Source organism: Ambystoma mexicanum, chromosome 4p (assembly GCF_040938575.1).
Source record: "Ambystoma mexicanum isolate Mex_15411 chromosome 4p, UKY_AmexF1_1, whole genome shotgun sequence".
Classification (NCBI taxonomy): Eukaryota; Metazoa; Chordata; class Amphibia; order Caudata; family Ambystomatidae; genus Ambystoma; species Ambystoma mexicanum.
In genome coordinates this window covers 58555581-58574365 of record NC_090927.1, presented here as the reverse complement: position 1 = coordinate 58574365, position 18785 = coordinate 58555581, and positions in this window count along the sequence as shown.

The window sequence follows — 18785 nt, the reverse complement described above, 5'->3', positions numbered from 1 at the left end:
AGAAAATCCAATTTCCATGACAGAGAACTTTATCAACGATGTGGCCATTGGTTCAAAGGGTGCTTTCATTAACCCTGCTAGCACCACATTAAGACTCCACGTTGGTGGAAAACGTTTAACCAGCGGGAATGTTCGGAACAGACCCCTCATGAAGTGTTTCACCAGCCTGTCACTAGACAAGGGAGAAGATTGCCTCCTCCTCGTGAACCTAGAGATGGCCGCCAGGTGTACCTTTATTGATGAAAAAGATAATCCAGTCTTCGCCAGGTGTAGCAGATACGGTAGAATGTGCTCCGGTGTTACCCTTAGAGGTTGCACTCCCGGCTGTCCTTGACACCACGTACAGAACCTTTTCCACTTACACGCGTACGACTTGTTGGTGGAAGGGGCCCGTGCTGCTTGCAGGATTCTTCGACAATCCGACGAAATGCTCAAGGCACCAAATTCCGAAAAGTCAGGAGCCAAGCTGTGAGATTGAGACTGTCTGGATTGTGATGCTACACTGTTCCTTTGTCCCGGGACAGGAGATCGGGAACCTTCGGGAACGTTATCGGTTGATCTACTGTCAGGTGAAGCAGGTCGGAAAACCACGGCTGCCTCGGCCAACACGCTGCCACTAGGATGACCCGGCATCTGTACCTGCGTATCCACTGCATAGTTCTCCTTATAAGAGGGAACGGAGGGAAGGCGTAGAGGAACTTGTCCGTCCACGGGAAGGAGAACGCTTCCCCCAGAGAACCTTCCTGTGGCCATCTGCTGGCATACATCTCGCACTTCTTGTTCCTCTTCGTTGCGAAGAGATCCAGCGGAGGCCGTCCCCATTTCTCGAAGACTTTCGACAACTGAATGCTGTCTATATCCCATTCGTGTATTTGGTCCATTTTTCTGCTGAGTGAGTCCGCTTGCTCGTTCCTTACTCCCGGGAGATGATGAGCTACAATGGATATATCGTGTTTCAGAGCCCAATGCCACACCTTCTGAGCCTTGGTGGAAAGGGTTCTGGACCGCGTGCCCCTTGCTTCCTTAAGTAAAACATCGCTGTTGTGTTGTCTGTCCATATTCTCACTATGGACCCTCTGATGTGCGGCAGGAAAGACTTCAAGGCACTGCTCTCAGTTCCAGAACGTTGATGTGCAGGAGTGACTCCCTCCGGGACCAACGACCTTGCATTTGTAGAGTGCCCATGTGTGCTCCCCAGCCGTCAGGGATGCGTCCGTTACTATGGTCAGCTGAAACTCCGGCTCCTGTAGGGCTACCCCTCTGGATAGATTCTGAAAGCTCTGCCACCACTGAAGAGCTAGTAGGAGTGCGTCATCGTCGACGGTCAGCTTGTCCGACCAGAGCCCTTGGGCCTGCGTCCACCGGTCCGCCACAAACTCTTGAACCGGCCTCATGAACAGGCGCAGTTGCCCACTAGAGGAATGCAGGACGCCATGGCGCCCTCAGCCGACCTGCACATCGATTGAGTTTGGTGATTCTGTCGAGGGATGGCTTCACTAACCCTGACTGGGTCTCGAATTGCGCACCCAGGAACACCAAGCTTCTCGACGGCGTCAAAGAAGATTTCTCAAAGTTTACCGCAAACCCCAGCCGTTGTAAGAGTTGCATGGTGGCCTGCAAACTTGTGTGAGTCGACATAGGGGAGGACCCCCTCACCAACCAGTCGTCGAGATATGGGTACACATGATGACCTTGCCTTCTCAGCCAGGCCGCCACCGGGGCCAAACATTTCGTGAACGTTCTGGGAGAGGATTTCAGCCCAAAAGGAATTACTGTGAACTGGTAGTGAGTCCGTCCTACCACAAACCTTAGGAACTTTCTGTGTCGCTGACACATTGGTATGTGGAAGTACGAGTCCTGCAGGTCAAGAGACGCCAGAAAGTCCCCTTCCTGAACTGACCGGATCACTTCCTGGAGTGTGAGCATCTTGAATTTTAGGCTTTTCAACGTCTTGTGAGATCGCGCAGGTCTAAAATCGGACGCCATTTTCCGTTTGTTTTTTTCACCATGAAGTATCGGGAATAAACCCCTTGACCCTTCTGCAACGACGGAACCAATTCTATAGCACCTTTTTGTAGCATAAGTGCTATTTCCTGCTGCAACACGCTCAGATGGGGTTGAGCTACAAACGCCGGTGGAATGTGCGGAGGGTTGCTTTTGAATTGCAGGGAATGTCCGTATCTTACTGTGTCCAACATCCACTGATCCGTTGTTATTTGCTCCCATTCGTCGATGTAGCACAATACTCTGCCTCCCAGAACGTTCCGATGCCCGTCATTGCTGGTCCTTGGTCTGCTTATCTCTTGTCGACGACGAGTAACCTGTTCTCTTTCTGGGGTTCTGGTAGTCCTGGCGTCGTTTTGCCGCTTGAGAAGCCCATCTGTAGCCCTGGGAGGGGGACGGCGGCCTACTGAAGGATCTGTCTCTTGATGCCGAGAATCTGGAGTTTCCCGATGCTCCCCTAGAGGGGCGAAAAGACCTGAAACTTAGACCACTGTGGAGGGCACCCAAGGAACGCGCCGTGTCCTAGTCCTCCTTCATGCCCTTCAGGACCTCGCCAAACAGAAGGTCTCCCTCAAAGGGCATATCAAAGGGCATATCCAGCACCTTGTATTGCACCTCTGGTCTAAAGTGCATTTCAGCCATGCTTGCCTTCGTAGAACCACGCCGTTATCCACCTGTTTAAACCCCGATTCTGCGAGGTCCACCGCGATGTTTATGGCATGATTGGAGGCCTCTTCACCTTCCCTGATGTTCTTCCGGAAGATGCTCCAGCATAGGTGCCAGTCGGTGACACATCTCTCTGTCGTATCTGGCTACTATAGCCAGAGAGTTGGCTGCTTTCACTGTGGTTGCTCCTACCGACAGCACTTTTTTGCCAAAGGCATCCTGTCTTCTGGCTTCACTTTCCAGGGGGGTCGTGCACTTGTGCTGGGCCCTCGCCTTTCTCGTCGCCGCCGCTGGCACCACCGAGTCAGGTGTTGGTTGGGAGGACAGACACTTGGGGGTAGCTTCTGGGGCCTTACATTTTTTCTCCAGGCGACCTTTTATTGCCGGTTCCGAGAAAGGGTGACGCATGGTCTGTATCCCCTCCTGCCACACATGATCCAGGATGGGTACCGAGAACACCGACCTTCTTCTCTTTCCCATGCGGTCGAAAAGAAAGCAGTCCTTTTTCTCCTCTTCCTGGGCCAACCCGAATTCTGTACCGATTTGGCCATCATGGCGTGTAATTACCCAATGTCGTCCGGGGGAGACAGCTCAGCCGGGCTTCTCAGGGTTTCTAATTCTCTGTATCTCTGTATCTCTTTCGCAAATCCCTCAAAACCACGCTATTCAACTAACTCCACCTTCCCTTCACCCACTTCAGCTCGCACACATCTGATACGAAAAGTGTTCGACACGAAATGCTTCCTGTAATGAAAATTGCTTTGTAACCATCTTCCTTCCATTGTAACCAGACTATGTATGTATTCATGTAACAGCGCCACGATGCCCCCGGGCTGACGTGCGCTTTAAATCAATCCGAATAAATAAATAAATAAATAAATAATTAAATAAATAAATAAATTCCACCTCAGACTCCCAGGTTGGATCCCTGGAGGGGGAAAGTGAGACATCCGATAAGCTTCTCCTGTCCGAGTCCGAATCTATCAGTTCTCCCTCCTCGTGGCGTGCAGCAGAGAGGTCTTCACCGGCTGGCACTGCCGTGGGGGTTGACGGAGGTGGCCGACGAGACGGGCCCGGTTCTTCGATGGCCGACCTGGCTGGAGTTGCTTGAGGGAGCCTCTCGTCCAGTGTTTTCAGCAAAGTTTGTAACGTGGATAAAACCTCCAGCGACACGAGTGACTGCGGATTGAGAAGAGGGGTAGACCCCGGAATGCTGGCTCCCCCGGAGAGAGGTCTGGTAATTCCTCATAACCGGAGGTCTGCAGGGCCAGCTTCTCTCACATCCTCATCTCCCGAGGACACTGACAAGGCCGCCTCTTGCTGCAGTAGGGTCTCCGGCAAAACCGGGTCGAATACTTCTGGTCGCCAGGCCTCTTGCGGAATCTCCGTTGATGAGGCTAAAGCTGGCCCCGTCGTCGTCGTTGTCACTGTCTGCGGCCCAAGAATAGTTGAGACCAATTGTGTCAGTGGCAGAGAAAGGGTCGATGACTGCCCTGCCGTCGACTACAGCGGTGGTTGTGTAGGTGCCTGAGGCGTTACCGCCTTTTCTGAACTTGACCTACGCGTCTCGATTCGAGGTCGGTCTATGGTGATCGACCGAGGAGGATTTCGACTTTTCCTTGCTTTCTTCGACGAGGAGTCCTTAGAATGGCTTCTCGATGATTCCTTCTCCTCGGGCGTGATTTCTTCACCGGGGGTTCCGACGATGTAGAGCGGCGCGGGGCTCCTGAAGATTTTGACGCTGAGGCCACGCTGCGCGTGGAGCCTACCTCCGAAGGTGGGTATGCCCCCGCTCCATCGTTTAACCATGCCACTAGTCGTCGACTTCGATCTTTAAGAGTCTTCTGGGAGAAGCCCTTACATATGTCGCACTTGTCTGCCGAATGATGAGGGTGTAGACAATATATGCAATCCATATGCCCGTCCCCATCATACACCTTCTTCAACCTGCACGTAGCGCACGGGTGGAACAGCGCTTTTCCCGACATCCGGACAAAACTCCAACAGCACAACCTAGACAAAATAGTAGACTACACGAGGTGCTCCCACTACTTTGGAGACGGTTGAAATCTGAAGGGAGCCGCGGGGGCGGGGCATTTATACCGCTACGTCCTAGTGGGGCATGCATGGGCGGCCCCAAAAACGACATAGATAGGACACAAAAGTGTTGAAAGATCCAATGCTGGAGAAACATGGATATGAAGGCACAGGTTCATTTATTAAGCTCCAAGGAGAACGACCCCCAGCCAGGGTTACAGCCTTCAACTGACTTCAAGTGGAATATCACAGATGTCAATGATTCCAGTTCCACAATCTACATCTTGGTTTTTCATATAGCAACTGTAACCATGAAGCAATAACATTCTCACAACTATGTACATGTGTGATCTCCCAGAGATAGGCAGACACTCCTAATACCTCCCTTCCATCATATTCTAACAAATTATTGAGAGTCAGAACAGAGATCACTGTAAATTCCTTTTCTTGAGAACGGCGACCCTCTCTTTATTCCACACTCCTCCACCTTTAATCAAAATGGAGGAGCCCAAATCTTTTACAACTTCTTTGGGTTCCGAGTATAGGGACGAACCCTTCTTCACCTTGGAAGGTATCCTTACTTTTATCCAATAACCTTCTCTCACCTTGAAATCCCTACAGAAATTCTTCTGATCATAGCCTTCCTTCGCTTTGACCGCACTCAAATGGAACTTCTCTCTCAAGCATTCAACATCCGCTCCCACATATCTTGAGATATCCATCCACCCAGGACGCAGATGCGAGTTGGGCTTCCTCCCTCGCAAAACTTGAAAAGGTGACATCCCAGTAACACTGTGGGGAGCTAACCGATACTGAAAGGTCCTTTCCCATTATGGTGCGTACCCAATCGCCACCCGTAGCCGCAGCTATCCTGATGGCATCCATGAGTGTCCTGTTAAAGCATGTACACAACCATTGTCCTGGGGGGGTGATACAGGGATGTGGTGACTTGTTCCACACCATATTTGTCCAAGACATCTCTGAACTCCCTAGACACCAATTGAGAACCATTGTCCGACAGACATCTTTTAGGGAAACACTCCCTCCAAATTAGCTATTCCAAGAACTGAATTATACTGCCACTTGAGATGTCTTTTAAAACACATACTTCGGGCCATTTCGACAGCAGATCAACCACCACTAACAGATAAGCATCTCTGGCCCCTTGATGTTGAATTGCCCTTACAGATATAAAGCAACTTCATCCCACGGTACCTGAGGGTACTTCCATACAACCATATGAACTCTCTGTACCACTAGTCCTTTATCACCATCCGCACATACCATGCATGTTAACACCAGCTCTCCCACCTCTCTGTCTATGCCAGGCCACCAGAAATCGGACCTTACCAGTCCTTTGGTCCTAGCCACCCCCAAATGACCAACATGCACCAATTCTACTACAGCCTTCCTCATCTTGTATGGATCCACCAACTGATGGCCTCTATACAAATAATTCCTTTGTACCCAGAGATCATTTTTTACTTTGCCATATCCCTCAGTGGTGTCATCTTTTATCTTAATGTCATTCCTTATGACCATCATCAACACCCTTTGCAACAATATCCTCCAAACATACTGCATCCCATTCATTTTGTTTTACACTGCTGTGCACCTGAAAATGTCCCCAACATCATCCTCCTCCTGCTCAAATTGTTTCATACCTTCTTGTTCCACCAATCTAGATAAAGCATCTGCTACAATGTTGCTTTCACCCAGCACATGGACCATCGAAAATTGCAGCCCTTGCAATGCGCTCACCCACTTCATGATGTGTCTGGAGACACCTTCCAACCCTCCTTTAGAGAAAATGCTGACCAAAGGTTTATGATCCATACAAATAATGAATTCTCTTCCCCACAGATACCTTTTAAAGTTCTCCACGCTCTCAACCACGGAATACCTACATTCTGCACTTTTCAACGCTCTAGACGTAAATGCCACAGTGTGTAGTCCTACATCGTCCTCTTGCATCAACACCGCTTGTAGACCATAATCACAGGTGTCCACAAATAACAAATATTCCTTGCCTTCCTCAAAATATTTTAATATCAGCGCTTTAGACACTGCGAGTTTGATGTCTTCATACTCCCTCTTACACTTCTCTTCCCAACTAAAAACTTAGCAGGTGAGTTTCCTCATGCTTCTCGTCTTATCAGAGAGACCCTTAATAAACTTTCCATAAAATTCCACCAACCCTAGAAACGATGGACCATCTCCCTTGCATTTGGGAGCTTCCATGCACCTTATTGCCTCTAACGCATCTTCTTTTGGTTTTACACCCTCTCCCAATATCTTATGACTGAGATAAAGAACCTGGTTGGCCTTAAAGGTGCATTTTTCCATGGCTATTGTCAAATCCGCTTCCCCAAGAATTGTCATCACGCTCTTCAGTCGCTCATCATGCTCTGCCTCATTGCACCCACACACTAGCACATCATCCTGACAGCACATGACTCCATCCTTGTCTCCCAGTAGCTTGTACGTAATACTTTGGAAACACTTGCCGCAGAGACTAACCCAAAAGGCATCCTAAACAGACTTATTGTCACACTCACATGAGTCTCTGCGGGAGCGATGGAGTCTTGGCCTTTTTCCCGGTATGCTCACTGCTCAACCTGGCACAGGAAGTCTGCCTTGTAACGAAAGGGTAAGAACATTAAGATACAGGACTGATTCCACGACTAGACCCCCTTCCCACTTTTCCCTTTGAGTAGATGAGGTTTGACTAGGGTTCTCCCCGGCTCACCTTGAGGATTAGTTGGGGGAGTTCTCCATCCTGCTATTGGCAGGGGCTCAATTCTTTGTAGGCAGGTGGTTCGGTGGCCCCGCTTGTGGGTCTTTCCCTTGTGTTGTAATGGGTTTAGTTCTCGTATTCCGTGCTGAGTCGCTGTTCTGAATTCACAGCGGATGACCCCCGGAATGCTGCTGCGGGATGCGTAGTGAACCAGTTACTTCACTGGTATTCAGAGCCGACTGGTTTAGCAGGTAAGTGTCTTTTGTTCCAGCCGGGTACGTTTTTAGAGTTGGGCAAATGCTGCTATTCAGGTAAGTGTCATTCAAGCTTTCGCTCAACGTGCAGGGATGCGGGGCTCTGCGCAGAGCGCGTCTTATTGTTGTTTGTATTTTACAGATGAACCCAAGTTCGTGAAACAAAAGAGCTGCGTGCGCGATTTGGCGGTTTAGAGTTCAGGTGAGTAAGTGCTGCGTTGGGCTGGTTCAGGGAGCTGCAATTATACAAGCGCTACCTGACTTTCTTGTCTTCTCTCTTCACAGGAGCTGCTGAGCGTTGTGCAGTGATCCGGAGAGACGATCCGAAGACTGGAGATGATCCGATGACTGAAGCTGGTTCGATGACTGGAGATGATCCGATGACTGAAGCTGGTCCGATGACTGGAGCTGAGAATGCGCGCCCGTGAGGTGGAAAATCTTCCCAAAGACAGGAGCGTGGTGAGCGAGTTGCTTGCTAAGCATACAGAAAACAACACGAAGCACTGAATAGTGTTGGGACGTGGCTTATATAGCCAGCCACGCCCAACAACTAGAGCGCACAGGTAGTTCAGTATATTTCCTCAATGGCCACATGAAATGAACAGGAAGGGGGTAGGAAATGAACAGGAAGTGGTTATACCCTGAACCCCAACGGACATAAAAGAAGGAGGCATAAATATAAGGATGCTAGAGAAGGATGTCATAGGCTTAAGAGTGTATGTGCCTAACTTGCCAGGCCCTGATCCATCTTGTCCTAGCCATGCACCCAGTATTCATGACACTTATCGGTGTGATAAAAGCTATAAGGACTCTTGACTCCTTGTGCAATTCAATTAGTTGATATGCTGATTTGAGATCTAGTATCGAAAATACTTTTGCTCCAGAAACCCCTACCAACAAGCCATCAATTCTCGGTAGTGGGAATATGTTACCTATCACCATGCTATTCAAATGTCTCAAGTCAATACACAATCTGATCAGCCCATTTGATTTCCTTACAAAGACAATGGGACTGACCCATTCCGATGCCTGTATACTTTGAATAATCCCGTCTCTCTCCATTTTCTTCAACTCATCCTCCACTTCCTTTCGTAGTCCCACGGAATCGTGTGAAATGTTTCTACTTTTAGCTCTGCTCCATCCTTCAATCGGATTTTGTGTACAAAACCTTTCAAACAACCAAGTTCATTGACCTTTTGATCACTGCCAGCTTTCAAACTGACATGTTTTGTCTCCACAACCCTCACAGTAAGTACCTGGTCTGGATGACTCGCACCCATTCCGATTTTTAGTTCTGCCTGATCGCTCCAGGAGGAGTTCACCTCCTCGATTTGTCACATATAGCGTGCCCAAGGACTTTCTCCCTCTGAGCTGTAATTCATCTTCAAAACAAAGCATTTTCTCTTACACCATCTTCCCATAACGTACAGCATAAACATTTTTCCTTCCATACTTGCACACTAATCAATGTGTAATCTGCACCACTATCAATCAACATAGATACAGGCACAACTCAAATCGTTACTACTGCATAGGGATTAGGCTTCTTCACCTTTCCAGCAACTGTCTTCACAGAGTTCACTACCTCTCTCCCCACATCGCAAAAATCATCATCTTCACAATTTGCACTGATCTCATGAGCCTGACCATCTCCAAAATTAAAATTCCTACAACATCGAGTGAGATGTCCTTTCCTACCACACTCATGGCATAGTAAGTGAATTGCCAAACATTCTTTGTCAAATGCCAGGTGTGACGGACTCCCACACCTATAACACCTCCTAGCTGGCACCCCTCTGCATCTCTGGGAGCCCCAACATTTCTCATGGGAACCCTCACATCCTTCGAGGAAGTCCATTGGCGACCAGAGACTTTGTTGCTGTTGGTCCTGACCTCAGTGTGATCTTCAGCCCTCCTGTCAGGCCTCTCATATTTCCTCACAAGCCAACTTGGGAACTGTTTTTGTGAGGACTTGGAGACTTTATGTACAACTCCATCCACCACCTTTGTTTTGTCAGAACACTGTTCACTACTCCTATCCAGTTGGAGTGTCTTAATGCACCTTTCTGTGTGCTTTACAGTTTTCGCTATCTCTATTGCTCTGTCCAAGGAGGGATTACGTTCCATCCAGAGTTCCTTCCTTATGTTGTCATTGGAACACTTTATCATTAGCTGGTCCCTTAAGTGTTCATCATGACAATGGGTAAATCTGCACTTCACAGCAAGACCTCTGAGAGCGGTAATACAGTCCTCTATGCTTTCACAAGTTCTCTGCTCCCTGGTGGTGAATTTGTACCTCTCCAAAAGGATATACTCCTCTACCTGCTAGTGTTTGTCTAGCTTTGCAAGTGTTCTCTCGTATGGGCCAGCATCACCCATGTCAGTTGGCTCAGGCAACTTCCTCAACACATCCTGTCCTGCTGGTCCGACAGTGGAACAGCAATGCCTCTTTTTTCTCATTGGAGTCATTTGCCCCAAACATGGCTAGTGCATACTTTGTGAACCCCTGCCTCCAGTCTGATCAACGGATTCTGGGTTCCCCTGCTACTGCCAAGAAGAACACTGGCGCTGGGACATTCGCCATATTTGTTGTCGAGACTATCACTCCACCAATTTGCTCATCTCCTCAACACCAAACTGTGGGGTACCCACAAACAGCAGTGTTGTCTTCCCTTAACGTGGAAGAGCTCACGAATGCTCAATTGTCAAACAACCCCAACAAAGTCTAATTAAGCCACACTCCAATAAGTCACTCACCGTGTGCGTCATCCTGGTTGGCAACAGGCAGCCGCTGTCGTGAATGTTCATAAGTTATGAACCTATTACCAGTTGAAAGGAGGAAGCAAACGATGCGGGCCCCTCGAACTGCGAGGTCGGGGGGGGCCAATCCCAAAATGGCCACACTCCTAGATACTTTCCTCTAATAGTGAGCGGCGTAGTCAGGGTAACGGAACGCGTCATCTATGTGTCTCCACTTTAGCACCTGGAATGTGAGGAGTCTCCATGGCAGCGATGTGCGTCACTTAGAACTTGCATCTCCTGGTGCCTCAACGTCGGCCACTGGGTGCGCTGTGCATCTCCACAGCAACGGTGCGCATCGTTCTGCAACCCGCGTCACTTGGTTCTTTTTCAGCCTCTTGATGTGACTCAGGTTGTTAGGGCAACTGGACGACTCGGCGTCTCTCAAATAAACAACCTGTCAAATTTCAGTACACCGTTGTCCCTTCCCATGTGAGGCCAAAGCAAGTCTCAGTCCCCACTAGGACATGTGGGGAAAATCAAGCGTCTGCACATCGAAAGCAAAATTCACTCGGTAGTCCAACCCCGCTCAACCTGCTCTGCAGGGTTTGTCAGAGTCGCAGGGCACTCCTCGCTCTCAGGGCGACTCAAATCATAAAGGCAGACACTTCTCATCCATCGCAGCCGACAACGCTGCTAGGTCCTTTGCAGACCAATTTGCGCTCCTCCAAGCACAGGGCTAAGGCTTAACCTCACGTCAAGTCACTGCTCTCTCAGCTACACAAGAAGCCGCCGGGGGTCCTCACTTGGCCATCCTCGTCGCCAAATTGTTAAGCCTGAATAATGGCATGCACACATCAATAGGAAGGCACAGGTTCTTTTATTAAGCTCCAAGGAGAACGACCCCCAGCCAGGGTTACAGCCTTCAACTGACTTCAAGTGGAATCTCACAGATGTCAATGATTCCAGTTCCACAATCTACATCTTGGTGTTGGCATATAGCAACTGTAACCATGAAACAATAACATTCTCATACCTATGTACATGTGTGATCTCTCAGAGATAGGCAGACACTCCTAACACCATCTTCCCAAGAAGAGGGTTTCTCCGGGCAGGGGTTGACCACATTCCGCCTCGACATGGTTCATAGGTCTAGATATTGCAGCCCCTCATGGGCTGGGAGACCACTGTGGATCCTGTGTTTTCTAGCTTCTGTGAGCATTCTGCCCAGAAAGACCGAAGCACCAGAATCATCTGAAGGACACCCCAGAGAACAAGCCCCCAGCTTCCCACAGCCAATGCTATTGCAGAATCCCATGGTTACCTCCTCTGTGATGCATAGTACCATTTTAACCCTTCTTTGGGTTTCAGACCAGAAAAGTAGGCTGTTCCAAAGACCTGTCCGTGAATCACCTCAGGACCATCACCAGGAAGTCATGGGGCCACTCTTGTGCTGTTGATTGCTCAAATGGCCCCAGCACACCATTACCACTGCTGCACTGACAGTGCGCCATTTGTAAACCCTGTAATTGCCTGTGCCCTCAGGTCTCCTAGGAACTTCACCAGTTATAGCAGCCAAATCAGCTACAACCCACCAACTCCTGGGCAGGTTTCTTCCTGGCATACCTGTCTGTTGCATCCTTTCAGTTTCTCTTAATAATTTAAAGTACCCTCCTCATCTTTATTTTGATTCAGTCCATATGCTGAAGTTGGGGAAATCCCTCTTGGTTTGGATTCTCGCTGGGAGAACAATGGGCCATGGGCTTCTATAAGCCATCACTTAGGCACCTCTCATGGGGGCACAAAGGTATCATGGTACCACATAGATTCAATGGTTGCAGCTTCTGGATGCAGATTGGTCCTGCATCACAGCACTGCACCTGTTCCCCAACGACCTATTTCCATCTTCATCAATCATCTTTAACATTGGACCTTGCTGAACCTTGGCTATCTCAAACCTTATTGCCCCGCACAGCCACAGGTTTCCTGGCAGCCAGGTGTCATTAGTGCCACCTCTTTTTCATGTATGTGCCCAGCATGGCATCCTTAACATGCCCAGAATCAGCACCAGGGTTTGCACATTATGTTTTCACTGACATTCACGTATTTATTTATTGTTCGCTTGTTATACAGCAATTAAAATACTGCTTCAAAGCATCCACAGGACAACGGGGGGAGCTGGAGGGTGAAACACATAAAAACACAATATTAAAAGCAGTGGAATGAAAAGGAGAAAGGACGAACCTACTATGCCTTGTGAGTATTCAGAACGTGCAAGTGCAGCAAGGAAGAGGGCAGAGGGGTAAGCACTGGGGTGTCCGAGCTCATGGGTGGGCCATGATGAAGTGCATGGTATGGTGAGTGCTATACGGCTAGAAGCCGCGTTAGGTGTAAGTGCGAGCCTCAAGAGCAGAGGGTGATCCAAGGTTACTGCTGAGGGTAGACAGGAGCTGGGGCGATTGGGTGTGGGAGGTGAGAGGCCACAAGGAAGTAAAGGGGCCCTGGACACCAAACAAGCAACTGTGAGATTAGCAGAGGAGAGAGGATGGGAAGTAGGATGTAAAGAGGAAGGTTTTGAGGGGCTTCCGGAATTTAAGTAGGTCCTGCTCAAGGCGCAGAGGCGGGGGCGGGGAGAGTGCCGTACCAAAAGATGGATCCAGCTGAGGAAAGGGATCAACTTCCCTACAGGAAGGGGTCTACAGGGAGAGCATTTAGTAAGATAAAGTTAAACAAACTATGAAACATTTAATTCTGTCTTAGTCGGGAACAAGGGATTTGATTCAGGGGCGATTGCAGAGGTTCTTTGATAGAGGGAGATGACCTGATCCTAATGATTTTTGGGAAAGAATAATTGCTGGTAATGAAGTTTTTCTGTCAATGGAAGTAGTGAGACTACATAAAGTTTTAAAATTAGTTGATTATGTGCATGTATAATTTTGTAATAAGGAATGTTTCAGTTTCTTTTTTTGATATACTGTGTAAAAAGTCGAAATTCTGTTGGGCTAATATGCACAATAAACAATAAAAAAAAAGTAAGATAAAGTTGAAGATAGAGTGACTTGTGCGGAATGCCTTACTTCCATGTGCTCGGCTGCAACAGACTCAATATATTAGCAACAATGTACATGCTCCCTTTGCCAAATCCAGCAAGTCAAGCATACCCGTCTTGAGTGGCTTCTCCATTAGCAGGAAACAATGAACAGCCTGGAGGTGAGGACTCTTGGAGACAAATATGCTGCGCCTCCACCTGCATGGTGTGATCATCTTCAATTATTAATTGGCCACATGTGGTTACATCAGTGTTCCTAACCAAAGAAAACTGCTGCCACAGCTCCATTGGGACCGTGTTGGAGCAGGCATCAGCTACAGGTTACAAACACTGGAATCCTTTAAAGAGAGAATGGGCCTCATTACGACCCAGGCGGATTTCGCGGTGCTAAATGCACCGCGAAGCATGGCGGAAAGCCGCCGATAGCGCCATGGGGGTTGGCGGATTTACCGCCCCATTCCGACCTCGGCGGAGCGGTAAATCCCCAATCCCCATTCTGCCCTTCCCCATTCCCATTCTTGCCCCATAGGGTATAATGGGAGTGGGGAAGGAGTTAATTACGCCACCGTAAAATACGGTGGCGTAATTAACAACGAGGTCCCGTAGCGCCATGGTTTTCTCCGGCTGGTAAAACCAGGCGGAGAAAACCTCCATGGCGCTACGGGAACTCGTAGTATGGCGGAGAGGTACGCCATGCACTACGCTGGCGTAAAACCCTCTCCGCCAGGGTCCTAATGAGGCCCAATGCCTTCACCATATCGAGTCGCCGGCTGGAGAGCTGTGCGTTAGCATCCCACCGCAAGATGCACTGGTGGCCTACCTCCACATCGCTCATCTCCTGTGTGTGGTTGGCAGGGCTCTCTGGTGGGCACTAGTAGAGGGTAATGTGGTGTGCAGATTCAGATCATTTGGAGAGACTCACTGAAGACCTTGTGAGTAAGTGAATAGACGCTGTGACCTTTGGTCCTTTTGCCACCATCACTGAAGTGATGCAGTTGCTGCTCTGTCGCCCACATAGCTGAGCCATTGGCAAGATGCAGGAGAACTGGACCGTCATCTAGTTCAGGTCACTTTTGGGATCTGACAGTAAAAGGGAAGGTCTCACTAATCCCAAGCAGGACGCAGCTGCTGCCTAGTGCAGTGGACGGTCCCTCAAAAATAAGTGACCTCTCCACCCTCACATTGAGCTTTTGGGGTGGGCATGGAGACCTCGGGCGGTACTTGGTAAGTGGCCCTTCTACATGCCATTCTTCTTAGGCAAAGGTTTCAGTTTCTTCCACATAGCTATCTTGGACATGTCTTCCCAGGTATGTCCTGAAATGTCTTACTTTAATCATTTCCTTCGAAGTTGTGTCACTTCAATATACATGACACAGATGTGTTCCATGGATGTAAAACGATTAATGTATTCTACATTGACTCCCACATTATGCAATATTTGCCTTATTTCCATCTGAAAACTCCCATGCTTTATGTTTGGCTATGCTCCCCATGTTTACTTTTATTTATTACAAAGGCCATAATACTAGCTATTTACGAACTTCATCCATCATGAAACCTCTGCCATCCCCTCCAACAGGTGAGTAAATGACTTTATGGCATCACAGACCTCAGAAAAGTCTAGGGCAGAGGTCTGTAACTATTGGCCTCTCCAGATGTTTTGGACTACAACTCCCATCATCCGACTGCCACCATTGTCAATGGTCATGGGAGCCGTAGTCCAAAACATCTGGAGACTCAAAGTTTGTAGGCCCCTGGTCTAGGGCATGTTAATGCACTTTAAGAGTCCCAAATGGCAGGCTACATGGCCATTGGTAATTGTGGTTCCAGGGCGCTAATATATATGTCAGTAGCTCTAATGTAGTGGAAACGGGGTGCTTTGAATGGCAGAACCAGGTTAGGCTCCTCCCCCTTCTTCATAGACTCTTCATTGAGTGAGGAAAGGACACTGCCAGCAGAAGATTGACAGTAACCGCCTACCCACCTACCATTCATCTGATGCTGGGGAGTTCATCTGCGTTGGGACGCAGGCCTTTGCCACCCATGCCCACTCACGCCTGGAGCTGTGCCACTTGCCGCATTCATGCAGTCGGGATGTGTGCAGGTATAGACTTCTCACTCTGCCGTTTTTCTTGGCATGTCCTTCTGGGGATAATATGGAGGGACACACCATTGAAACATCCTTGCAACTCGCACGGTATGAACGCCCACATACTTTCCATTAACTCATGCCATCTGCACCAATGTCATGATTGAGTTTAATATGCCATGGTGTAGTGATGGGCCCGCCCTGGGAGGTGTGTGGCCTTCATTCACCTGCTGGTCGTCATCTCCAGCAGCTCTTTATAAAAGAAATATTATTATTATGGTAGTTATTGAGCGTGGACCTAGCGCCGAGAAGCAATGGAGCACTTTACAAGGGTATACAACAATACAGATGCATAACGGAGCCCTTTCCAGAGGTGACAACTACACAGATATATAGCGGGAGTGGGATACAGAGGGGCACAGAGATGGGGTACAGATGTACCGGGTGGCAGGGAGGAGAGGGGCGGGAAGCGTCTAGCGAGTCAGGTGGGGCAAGGGACGACGTGATGGTCTAGGTGTTGAGGAGGAGAGATTCTTTGAAAAGGTGGGTCTTGAGTTCTTTTCTGAATTGTAGGAGTGTGGGGGTGAGTCTGATTCTGACGGGGAGGAGGTTCCATAGTCTTGGGGCATAGGAAGAGAAGGCTTGTTTTCTGGACCTTTCCTTTTTGCAGTGGCAGATTTCATGTCTGGTACAAGCCATGTGAATACAAGGCTCCTAAGAGGCAGTGAGGGGTTCTCATTTGTTACAGCGCTGTTGTGTGCTATTTGGAACATCCTCACATCCTTCCATACTCACATCCTTCCATACTCACATCCTTCCATCCTCAAATCCTTCCATCCACGTATCCTTCCATCCTCACGTCCTTGCATCCTCACGTCCTTCCATCCACTCATCCTTCCATCCACTCATCCTTCCATCCTCACATCCTTCCATCCTCACATCCTTCCATCCATCCACTCATCCTTCCATCCACTCATCCTTCCATCCTCATATCCTTCCATCTTCACGTCCTTCCATCCCCACATCCTTCCATCCTCACGTCCTTCCATCCTCACACCCTTCCATCCTCACATCCTTCCATCCTCATCCTCACATCCTTCCATCCTCACATCCTTCCATCCTCACGTCCTTCCACCTCACATCCTTCCATCCATCCACTCTTCCTTCCATCCTCACGTCCTTCCATCCTCACACCCTTCCATCCTCACATCCTTCCATCCTCATCCTCACATCCTTCCATCCTCACATCCTTCCATCCTCACGTCCTTCCACCTCACATCCTTCCATCCATCCACTCTTCCTTCCATCCACTCATCCTTCCATCCTCATATCCTTCCATCTTCACGTCCTTCCATCCCCACATCCTTCCATCCTCACGTCCTTCCATCCTCACACCCTTCCATCCTCACATCCTTCCATCCTCATCCTCACATCCTTCCATCCTCACATCCTTCCATCCTCACGTCCTTCCACCTCACATCCTTCCATCCATCCACTCTTCCTTCCATCCTCATCCTCACATCGTTCCATCCTCACATCCTTCCATCCTCATCCTCACATCCTTCCATCCCCACATCCTTCCATCCTCACATCCTTCTTTATGCTCTTGTCAGGGGTTTGAGTCTGTCTTCCCTTTCGGTTCGTTGCTGTTTTCATTTTGTTCCGTAGCAGGAATTGATGGTGTGTAGCCCCTGTATTGACAGATGCCTCACTTAGGCTGCGCTTAGAGACATCATTATGCTGAGTTCAGATGCCTGGTTGTCGGCCACCTCCAGATGTTTTGGCACTCCCATCCGGCCTAGCCATCATGGCCAGAGGTGAGGGATCATGGGAGTGGAAGATGAACGTGGCTGGAGGACCACAGGTTGCCCATCTTTTCTGGACCTCTTCAACTCAAGATATACCGACTGTGTTAGTGGCACTTGCGGGCACTGAGTCGCTCAAACACTTGCATGAGGCCATTTCCTAGCAGCCACCTCCGCTTGAAAAGCTAAACATTTTCATTGCCTTGAATTCAATTTATGTGTGTTATAACCATACATTTGTGTCTCATGGTAAATTATACATTTTTATTGTGTGCTGGACTTGTGGCGACAGCCTCGGCCTCGCATTGTGAGTGTCTAGTGAGTGGAAGAAGTGGAACTTGTGCATAGCATATTGTTAGCATAAACTTGTGCATAGCACATTCCACAGAAACAAATGCTGGCACCATACGTCCCCTTCGCTGGCACCTCAGCAAAAAATGTAAACAAGCTTCAAATGATTCAAAACAACGCTCTCCGTGCTGCCCTCCACATACCCAAAAGGGAACACATCTCAGCTGCTAGACGCTCCGCACACTGGCTCTCTGTCAAAGAATGAATCCTATTCTAGACCTTTGCCATCACTCCTAAGTGCCTCACGCATGCGGCCCCACCATATCTGTCAGCGAAACTAGTAAGCGCCGGTTCCTCCAGTCCCACCAGAACCAGCTACTCCAACCAACTCAACATCCCCACTGTCAAACGCGCCAAAGCGGCCGGTGCCAGCTTCCCCTTCATTGCCGCAAGACAATGGAATGCCTTGCCAGCCACCCTCAGGAACGAACACTCACATATTGCTTTCCTCACAGCCCTCAAAACCAGGCTATTCAACTAACCCACACACCTGCCTCCAGTTATTGTACTTGGGATGTATCCGGTTCACCTGACACCCCTCGAACCGCCTACACTGCTATATGTGTCTCACCTCTTTAACCAAGCAACCTATGTACATGTTCTACTGTAACTCCACAAGCCTCTGACACCGTTTTGTATCTCTTCACTGCAACTAAGTACTTGTAACAACGCTGCGCTGTCTAAGGGCTGTTTTGTGCGCAATATAAATGTAAAAAATAAATAAATAAATAAAATACATGTACTGGGTCCGGCAAACCTGATGCAATCAAATCCTGACTCTGCAGAGGTGGAGAGAGCAGTGAAAGGCTCACGGAGGAAGGGACGGAGACTCCACGGTGTCACAGAGATGGTGTTCGCTGCCCTGCTGGCAAGCCTCCTTTGTTCATTGAGGTCCACGCTGACTGTCGGTGGATGGCGGTAGATGATGTCTGCAGCCACAGAATTTTTGGCGGTGATGCCGTCATTGTGTTGTGGATACTGTTGGACCCGTCGGACCGTGCCCCCATAGACACATTAACTTTGGACGCATTAACATCATCCCTCTCGGGTGAGC